Source organism: Salarias fasciatus, chromosome 4 (genome assembly GCF_902148845.1).
Source record: "Salarias fasciatus chromosome 4, fSalaFa1.1, whole genome shotgun sequence".
Taxonomy (NCBI): domain Eukaryota; kingdom Metazoa; phylum Chordata; class Actinopteri; order Blenniiformes; family Blenniidae; genus Salarias; species Salarias fasciatus.
In genome coordinates, this window is record NC_043748.1 from 15609387 (window position 1) to 15619927 (window position 10541).

Sequence of the window (10541 nt, forward strand, 5' to 3'; positions counted from 1 at the left end):
GCCGAAGACCCAGAATGGGCTCGGCTTCCATGTCCTTCCCTCAGTCTGCTCTTGATGCATATACGAGCAAGAATGTATCAGTCCGCATTTCTTCAGTTTTCAAGCTTCGGTTTTGAGAAAAACAAAGTCGGCGCCAGGTTTGAGGTAAATATGTTTAGCATTGTCTGATTCTGGCAGACAATGAGGGGCACTGCAGGTTGCTCTTTTGTCCTGGTCATGAGCTAATCAGTAAAACTGCTTTGGAAACAGACTCTCATGTCTATATCCCCCTTGATCATCCTACTAATCTTTCCAGAAAAGACGGGAGATTACCATTTTCCTCCCCCGCAGCCATATGCTGACTTCTTTAACTGATGCCTGTGATGAATGCTGAAGCACCCCTGCTCATTTGCAGCCGTTCATTGATGGGGCCGACGGACCATGTGCTCTCCAGATGAGGCCGGCCGCGTCCCTGAGGAGGAACAGGATATGAACTGAGTCATGAGTCTGAGTGACATGGCAGCGATCGGTCAGTCAATACTCACCTTCAGTGACTGAGCAACTTCTCTTAAGATCAGACAAATGTTAGATGTTGTCCAAACAGCAGAGAAAACTTCATTTTTTTTGTTTATGTTTTGCATTTTTGTGGCCTTTCTGCCCTCCCTGGACAAATTGTCCCGTTTATCTCGCAGACTCTAAAATGAAACACGGCCCACCCATTAGGAACCCAAAACAGGAAGCACTGGTTGGCAAATGGACAGGGCTGTTTCCGTAGCGACAAAGGGAGCATAAAAGCCCTCCTCGGTGAGCCTGCTCTGACTCACACTGTACCTCCTTAACTGGATGAGACTGCAGGAAGTGGAGTGATAGAGGAGAGTGCAGCGGGGACGTTCTCTCATCCTGCCCCAGAGGGAGGCAGGCAGGCAGGCAGGGGGAGCTGGGGACGATTCATGAATTCATCTCCGAAGACTTTTAACCAGTAGCATTGTGCACTTCCTGCTGGCTGATTGATAAGGTTGAGTTTACAAGTCTCTCAGGACAGTGAGGGCTTAATGGGTTGGTTGAGGTCGTTTAGGGCTTGAAAAGCCTCGTCAGCAGTTTACTCAAATGAGAGAGATTTTCTTCCATTGTTACAGTTCTCAAGTGTCGTTTGGAAGCGATATTAAGCCACACAGGATATGCTTGAAGAAATATATGTTTTTAACATTTAAATAATGCACGTGAAGGACTTGAAGCAACATTTTTCTATGAAATCCTTTGACCTGATCATTGGTTCTTTCTTCACGTTAGCTTCATCTGAAAGGTAGATTTAACGTCAGGTCCTGCCAGTGTGTCAGGGCTCTGCTGGGCCTTTTCTTCATCTCTGGGCTGCCAGGAGTTTTATCATTGTGTTTCTCTTTTGGTTTGTGCAGTCAGACACCTCAAAAAAAAAAAAAAAAAAAAAATTCTTGTAATTCATGCCACACCTCTGCACACTGCTAATTTAACTCACCTCATCATGTTGAGGTATTTCAGTGATTTATTTTTAATTATGAAGCTTTCTGATCTATTGTTGAATTTTAAATTAGTGTTAGTTACATAGAGAAGTCAAAGGAGATTAATTGTAATTGTAGTTTTGTAATTTTCTTTTCTGTGAGGAACAAATATCGAATTTCTTTCTAGTTATTTACTTTTGAATGTTGCCTTGTCTGTCATTTTCTCACTGTTTGACTTAGTTTAATCCATATACTATACCTTAGTCAGCCTTGCTTACCCAGAGAGTTACAATTTACTGTACAAACCAGGAGAGGGCAATAAATTAACTCAAGAGGCCTTACATTACAGTAAGCAAAAATCATTACAATCAATACAGTACAATACAATAACAAAACACATTTATATTAGCTTGAAAAGGAGTGGGATGAAGTAACACTTATTATCTCCCACCCCTCTTTACTTTAACTCTTTACCTCAAGATATTACAACCTTCATTATTACACAATTATGTTCACAGTACAGTTAATAACACTTCCTTTTTTATAAACAAAAATCATTCCCCTTAATATATTTTTCAAAAGTAATTTCTCTAAGTTGCTTTTTAAATAACTTTATATTTGGACATTCCTTGAGCTGCCTTCCCAGGCTGTTCCACAATTTTACCCCTTGAACTGAAGGACAAATTCTTTTCCGTTTATTATTCGCCCATCTAACTTTAAAACTATGTGTATGACATAAATTACACCCTACTCCTACTCTTTTAGAAAATAAAAGTTGGATGTTTTTTTGGAAGATTGTCCTTACTTGCCCTAAATACAATTTGTACCGTCAATAAATCAACAATATCTTGAAATTTTAATAATTTAGAATTTGCAAAAAGTATGTTTGTATGTTCTCTGTAACTGACACCAAGTATTATTTTTTTCATCCATCTTTATATATCATCACTGTAGGGTTGCACTGGGCTGAGATTTGATGATATATTCCAGCTAGTTCCTCGTCCAGGATGAGCTTTTGGCCTGACAGTCAAGCCTTTTCTTTTCTTCCAACAGCCTCATGTTTGCTCTCTATTGCCGCTAGAGGGCAGTGCAGATGGAGTGAAACAGGCCCTGCTAACTACACTTCTGACCTACTTTCCACTGGAGTTCTGCAAGCTGTATCTGTGGCCTGTGATCAGCCTACTTTATTTTCTTTATTTTTTTCCCCAAATCCTTTATGGCGCGTGTGCCATTAAAGGCTTTGTAGAAATATGCTTGCTGTGTTTACACAACTTCAATTCCAAAAAAGTGTCTTTTTTTATTACCTGATCACAAGTTTACTCTTCAGTCGGATGAAATGGTCTCATCATAGCATCAATGTGCTGAACATCCATTCCTGCAGTGGTGGGCCGTCAGGGCCTGCAAAGCCTTCTCTGCTGGCCTAAAAATTATCTGAATTAAAGACTGATGTAAATTATATTTTGTCCATAAATAATTAATAAATGATTCCAAACGGTATGTTCTGGTTCCTTTCATAGTTTTCCCGTGGTTGCGCTGCTTCCAGACATGTTTTTTTCATATTAAATCATTTAACCAATCAGACTTAAGGCATCATATGTTGCTAGGGTCAAAGAAATCTGCCCGAGGCCTTCGCTATCCGTTCCTGATGGCGCAGTAAAGTAAAGTGAAGCGTCAAACAGACAGCTGCTTCAACCAATCAGACAGTTGCTTCAACCAATCAGATTTCGAGTTGGCGACTCAGCGCCTTCTAGCTTCTAACAACCGCATATCCAGGCCGTCTGATTTACATTCACCAAGAGATACAGTAGGGGGCGGTATGCACCTAAGTTGTTGGTCGCCTACCTCAATTATTCCAAAGAAGAAGAAGAAGCCCTGAAGAGAAATAAAACTTACGCCAGAAATACCACAGGGCAAGCTGGACTTTCAGCCCTGGCTTTATGGAACTGAAACGCACGGATAATCTATATGACAGAGCAGTTGAACTCTTTTTGAGGAAGGAAAGGAGGATGTATTTTGTTTTCAAATAATCGGGATTTTGGTGAGTAAAATGTTCCTCTTTTCCTAAATAATATTGCTGTTTTATTAAGTTGTTGATGCTTATTGTATGTGCACAGATGTAGTAGGAGACTTGTGCACTTCAGCAAAGGCATTTATTCTGGCTGCACAAGTATCTATCTGCTGTGCAGCAGCTCTTTATGTGCATATCTGCATAATAAGATTTTTTTTGTAGACAAAATAGTTATTGAGAGGTGGATTGGTTCAGGCGGATCTGTTCTGAAGGCGTTAGTGTGAAATGCACGGTCCGCCACTGCATTCCTGTATTATTTATTTATGTCAGAAGTTTCTTTCACCCACTGAATGTGACCCAACGTGACGGTTTAATTTTCAAAAATGTTCTAAAGCCAAATCTGTCAAAAAAAACAAAACAACAACTTTAAACTAGTTTTCTTCTCTGCCTCTACAGGGCACTGGGAAATGAGGTACCATTATTTCACCGCAGCCACAACTCCTGACAGTTTGTGGTATAAACACTAGATGAATCAATTGCCTGTGTTTCTTATTGAACTGGGTGTGAAAACCTGATGCGCACAGTTCTGTTTCATGCTAAGTTTTCACCGTAGACTATTCTATCACGGAGGCACAGCTAATTTTATATTTATTGTGTATAATTAGTAGTTACTGGATGTAACTCCAGTTCTACGAGTAAGTGCGTGCCCGCCTACGGGCTTCGCTAGTGGCACACCTCCAATCTCTGTCCAATCCACTGAGACTATACAAAGCTCGACGCACCAATCCCCCGCACGCGATGGCGCAGCGCCACGCCCCACACCGAGGGTACATAACCTCGGATGGCGCTAAGCAAACCCTTCTTCTGACGTAGCAAAAACAAGGGAAGCAGACAGCTGGGCCAGCAGGTAGGCGGGCACGCACTTACTCGTAGAACTGGAGTTACATCCAGTAACTACTAATTCTACTTCGTAAGTGCTTAGCCCGCCTACGGGCTTCGCTAGTGGTACTCACCAAGGCGAAGGCCGTAGGTCGATGAATGTACTCCCAGCTGGCCTGCTGACGGGATTGGTGCATAAGACGGAAGTAAACAAACCGTACGTCCAGAACGGCCGTAGAACTCCCGAAGGACGAGGCGGGCACCTAGCGATGTAGCGCGGCCCACGACGTACAAAGCATCGCCACAGCGACACACACACACGCCGGCCGGGAAACCACAGCGGCAGGCGGTGAAGGGGGGGACCCCTGGCCCGCGTCCCACGCACGGGGAGCGGCAGCGAACCCAAAAACAGCAAGCGGCAGAACTCCTGCCCCTGCAACACCGTAAACAACATCCGCAGACCGCGGCAGAGCCGAGCGGTAGGTGGGGAACCCCTGGTCCGCGAGCCCACCCGGGACGCGGCAGCCAGGCCAGAAGGACCGAAACGGTTAGACGACTGAACTCCTGTTCTCGCCGAAAACCGACATGGCCACAGAGTCAGTGCACATATCCAACAGATACGAACGCACGAAGGTGGACGCAGAGGCCCAGGAGGCAGCCTGGCAGATGTCACTCACCGTGACCCCTCTGCACAGGGCCGCAGAGGCAGCCACACGTCGTGTGGAATGAGCATGAATCACTGCTGGTGGCGAGAGATTCTGTGCCTCGTAGGCAGCTGCAATAGCGCCCCCCACCCAGTGGGCGAGACGCTGAGAGGTCAGCGGGGAACCACGCCCCCGGGCTCCAAACCTCACAAACAGCTGGTCCGTGGTGCGAAAGCCAGCTGTGCGCTGGACATAAAGACGCAGAGCCCTGACCGGGCACAGTGACCGCAGGCGTGGGTCGTCCCCAGACGAACCAGGCATGGAGTCAAACGTCCTGACCCGGATCACTCGCGACCGGAAGTCCGAAGTGATCACCTTGGGATGAAAGGCCGGGTTAGGCCAGAGGTGCACGAGTCCCCCATCCTGGCTGAACACCATGCAGGATGGGTGGACTAACAATGCGCAGAGATCCCCAACTCTCTTGGCGGATGCTAGCGCCAACAAGATGGCGGCCTTAAAGGAGAGAAAGCGGTCCTCCGCCTGCTCCAAAGGCTCGAAAGGAGGTCCCTTAAGGCCCTCCAACACCACATGGAGGTCCCATGGAGAGACCACATGCCTGGGGGGCGGTCGCAACCGACACGCCCCGCGCAGAAACCGCTTCACAAGCGGGTGGCTGCGTGCAGAAAAGCGGCCGAAACCGCCGTGGCCCGCTGTGATGGCCGATGCAAACACCGCCAGGGTGGATGCAGCGCGACCGCTGTCCAGCAGGGCCTGGAGGAACTCCAAAACTCCACCAACGGTGCAGGAGACCGGGTCCAAGCCCCTCTCCGAGCACCATGATGTGAAGAGCTTCCACCGAGACCTGTAGGCCTTGACAGTAGAGGGGGCCCTGGCACTCTGGATGGTGGACACCACCGCTGGGGGGAGGTCTAGTTCCACCAGCCTCACCCGCTCAGCCTCCAAGCCAGGAGCCTCCCGCCCAGGAAGGGGCGGGACCGAAGGGCGCCTCCTGCCTGCTGCAGTGCGTCGGGCCCGTCGGGAATCGGCCACGGGTCCCCGACTGCCAACTGAACCAGGTCCGGGAACCACCGCGCACTCGGGGTGTCCGGAGCCACCACGATCACGTGAAGATTGTGCAACCTCACCCTGCGCAGCAGCGGGGTCAAGAGGTGGACTGGAGGGAACGCGTACAGGATGCCCGACGGCCAGCTCCTGTGTGCGAAGGCATCTGCCCCTAGAGGGGGGGCGTCTGACAACCTGAGCGAGAACCAGAGTGGGCACTGTGCGTTCTCTGCACTGGCGAAAAGGTCTGCCACTGGGCATCCGAACCTGCGCCAGAGTCGGGCTGCGACCCACGGGGACAGGCCCCACTCGTCGTGGAGTGGGCCTCCCCGGGACATTCTGTCTGCACCGACATTGAGGACTCCGGGCACGTGACGCGCCCTGACAGACGCGAGGTGCCGGTCCGCCCACCGGAGGATCTCCGCCGCTATGCGATGAAGAGGGGGAGACCGGGTCCCCCCCTGCCTGTTCAGGTACGCGACCACCGTAGTGTTGTCCGTCCTGATGAGCACATGGCTGTCCTTCAGCCTGGCTTGGAAATGGAGCAGGACCCTCTGCACCGCCGTCATTTCCAGCACATTGATGTGAGTGGGAGTCAAATCCCAAGCACCGCCCACCGCGTGGTGGTCTAGGGTGCCTCCCCATCCCGCGAGAGACGCATCGGTGAACACTTCGACGTGATGCGACACGCAGCCCAGGGGAACTCCTTGCATTAGGAGAGCAGGATCCATCCAATAAAGGAGATCCTGGCGTGCTTGGGGCGGGATCGGGAACCGTTTGCATCCGTCCCACTTTCCCATGCAGCGGAGGCGTGCAAACCACCGTTGCAGCCTGCGCATGTGTAGAAGGCCCAGCCGGACCACTGGGTGGGCCGCGGCCATTAAACCCAGGACGGTCCTGATCAAACGAACCCCGACCAGGGGTGTGGTCACTGCAGACCTCAGGGTCGAGAGAAGGGAGGTCCGTCTCTCCTCGGAGAGGCGGGCAGTCATAGAGAGCGAGTCCAGCTCCAACCCCAGATAAGCCATGCTCTGAGCTGGGGTGAGTGCGCTCTTGTGTCGGTTCACCGTGAACCCCAGGAGCTCGATGTGGTGCAGGACCTGGGTCGTGTGCAGCACAGCCTCCTGATGAGAGGACGCCAGTATGAGCCAGTCGTCGATGTAAGTGAGGATCCTCAGACCATGACGACGGAGGGGCTCCAACGCTGCTTCGACACACTTGGTAAAGGTGCGAGGGGCGAGAGAGTAGCCGAAGGGGAGCCGGTTGTATTGAAAATACCTGGTCCCCACGGCAAAGCGGAGGAAGGCTCTGTGCCTTCTGAGAATGGGGATGTGGAAGTAGGCGTCCGTCAGGTCGATCGAAGTCATCCAGTCCCCAGGTCGAATGCTCTCCAGGAGGTGTTTGACCGTCAGCATGCGGAACCTCCTGGTGGCTATGTGAGTGTTGAGGACCCTCAGGTCCAGAATGGGTCTTACACCCCCGCTTTTCTTGGGGACCAAGAAGTAGGGGGAATAAAAACCCGAGTGCGCCTCTGTCGCGGTCAGCTCCGTGACTGCACCCCGGCGGAGGAGTGAGGCTACTTCTGCCTCGAGAGCGGCCGTCCCCGCAGGGCATGCGAGCCGCGTACGAAGGATGCCGTTGAAGAGAGGCGGACGACAGGCGAACTGCAGGGCATAACCGTTTCTCAGCGTCCTGGACAGCCAGGGAGAAAGCGGTCCCAACATAACACGCCACGTGTGAAACCGGAGCGTGAGTGGCTGTACCACGGCCAGCGGGGACGGCCCACCCGTCCTCCCGGCCTCGGGAGACGGGGCCCCCCGGCGAAAGGGCTGTGGAGCAGGCGTCCCCTGAATGAGAGCGGGCGGCCGCGGACCGGCGCTTTGCTGGGGACAACCCGAGCAGAGGCAGCGCGATCCCGGAGTTTTCCGGGTCGCTGTCCTCGGTGCTGATGTCGGAGCCTTCCGGATCGCTGGCCGTGATGCTGAAGCCGGAGCCGGGACGCTCAATAGCGGGAGCCCGGGACGGCAGAGCTCCGCTGCTCCGAGGCTCCGCCGTGACAACACACGGGGAAGCCGAGGGAGCGCTGCCGGGAGCAACACCAATAAGGCCGGGATCGGGGCGCTTTACGGCGGACACCCGGGCCGGCGTGAGTCCGCCGCTCGGCGGAGAAACTCCGCTGGGAGCGGCATGAGTGGCGCCGGGGCTGGGGCGCTGCACGTCGGCAGCCCGGGGCGTAACGGCACCGCCGCTCTGACGCCTCGTCATGCTAACACGAGCGGAGGTCGGCGGACAGACGCTGCTGAGAGCGCTATGGGTGCGGCCGGGGCCGGGATACCCCACGGCGGGGAGCCGGGCCGGGCCGGAGCCGTCGCTCTGACGCTTCGAAATGCTCACTCGAGCCGAAGCCGGTGGAGAGTGCAGCCTGAAGCGTTTGCGGGGCGCTGAAAGGACATCAGCAGCGCACCGCTTGCGTGACGCACACAGCGGGAAAGCTAGCGGCTCCAGCGCGCTGCTATGCCCCGCGTCCGCAGCCGCATTGCGGCCAGAGCGCGAAGAAAGCGCCGGTGAAGAGGCGGTTCCGTGCGCATTCCGCTCGCCATCCTCAGCCGCCTTATCGCGGAGCGGGAGGAGGGAGGGAGAAGGGCCCAGCCGGGTTTTGCACTTTTCGATCATGCTAACACGGGGGAGAGGAGGGACTGCTGCTCTTTGGAAGATGTAACGGGCCTGACGGCCTTTATTTGCATGTTTGCTGGCAGGTGCGGGTCGAGCGGACGGGGCGCTCCGTGTCTCGGGAGCGCGGGACCGTCTGGGCTGATCGGCGCCCCGGGAGGATCGGCGGAAAGACGGTCCGGTCTGTCCAGGTGCCGAGGTGCTCCAAGGAGCGGGACGCCGCTGGTCCGCGGAGCGGCGGCGCTGCGGCGGCGGCTCACGGCGGGGCTGGAGGTGCGGGGCGAGCTGCTGCGAGCCTCGTGCTGCTGCCTCCAGGCGCTCGATGATCACCTGTATATCGGGCCCAAAAAGAGAAGAGGTGGACAAGGGGAGTCCCAGGACGCCCCGCTGGTCCCGCTCAGATAAAGAAGACAGACCAAGCCACAGGTGCCTCATGGCGAGCTGTGCGTTGGCCATGACGCGGCCTCCACTGACGGCGATGGCTCTGCACATGCGCATCAGGACTTCGGCCGTATTTTGGACTTCCACGATGTCTTCGGGGGAAAGCTGGGACTTCTCGTGGCAGATCTTGTCCACAGAGCCCAGGAGGAAGGTCATGTTATTGGCTAGGGCGAACGTCAGGTTGCCGCTAGCGTAGCCACGATCCAGGAAGCTCGCCATGCGCCTGTCCCTTTCAGACGGCAGCACGGGCTTTCCGCCGGGCCAGGCGGAGGATCGGGGGAGGAGGCACAGCCGAACGGAGTCCTCAATGGCAGGCACTCCGGAGACCGGCGGCCAGCCCTCCACACAAGAATACTCTCGGTAGCCCTTCACCGTACCCTTGGCGGCAAGTGGCGTACCCCTGTCCCGCTGCACGTGAGCTTGAAACGACGGCACGGCGGGACATAGGACCGCAGTCCGGGACCGAGCCCGTGACTGGGTTGCCAGCCCGAGTGCAAAATCACGCTGCACCGGCTCCGGAGGCTGCGGCGGCAGCGCGAGGCCGGTGCGCTCGGCGGCTGAAGTGAAGAGCCCCGCGAGGTGCTCCACAGGCTCACGGGGGAGACGGGATGCGGTGGAGGCGGAGTCGAACCGAGTCGAACTCCGTGACACAGACACGCTGCTGCTGCTGCTGCTGACGCTGCCGCGGATCTCGGCCCAGTCGTAGGCGGCGGCGGCGGTCTCCTCGGCGTCGTCCTCACCGGCAGGAGCCGGGGAGGTTGTGCCCATGAAGGCTGCTCGCCGCTGGCTCTCTTCGAGCGGCAGCGCGAGGCAGGCCGGGCAGGAGGTCCGCTGGCGGTGATGCTGCCAGCCAAGGCAGAGGAAGCAGAGCTCGTGACAGTCCTGTACGATGAGCGGAATGCCGCAGGAGCGGCAGGAGAACGGCCCGACGCCCGATGGCGACTGGTCCCGGGCCGGCGAATCCATTCAAGTCGAATCTTGATCCGTAAAAGAGGCTTCTAAGTCTCATGGAGATGCTGAGAAAGAAGAAGGGTTTGCTTAGCGCCATCCGAGGTTATGTACCCTCGGTGTGGGGCGTGGCGCTGCGCCATCGCGTGCGGGGGATTGGTGCGTCGAGCTTTGTATAGTCTCAGTGGATTGGACAGAGATTGGAGGTGTGCCACTAGCGAAGCCCGTAGGCGGGCTAAGCACTTACGAAGTAGAACTGTGTTACCTTTTCTCCATTATAGACTTTTCTTTTATGTATTACCATTACAGGTATTTTATTTTTCTTACCATAAAACACTCTGAAATAGTCCAATCCATAAGTAAGCTATTTAATCTGAAATCTTCTTTTATGACTAATCTTTTTTTTTTTCATGTCCTCTTATTGGATCTTAGATC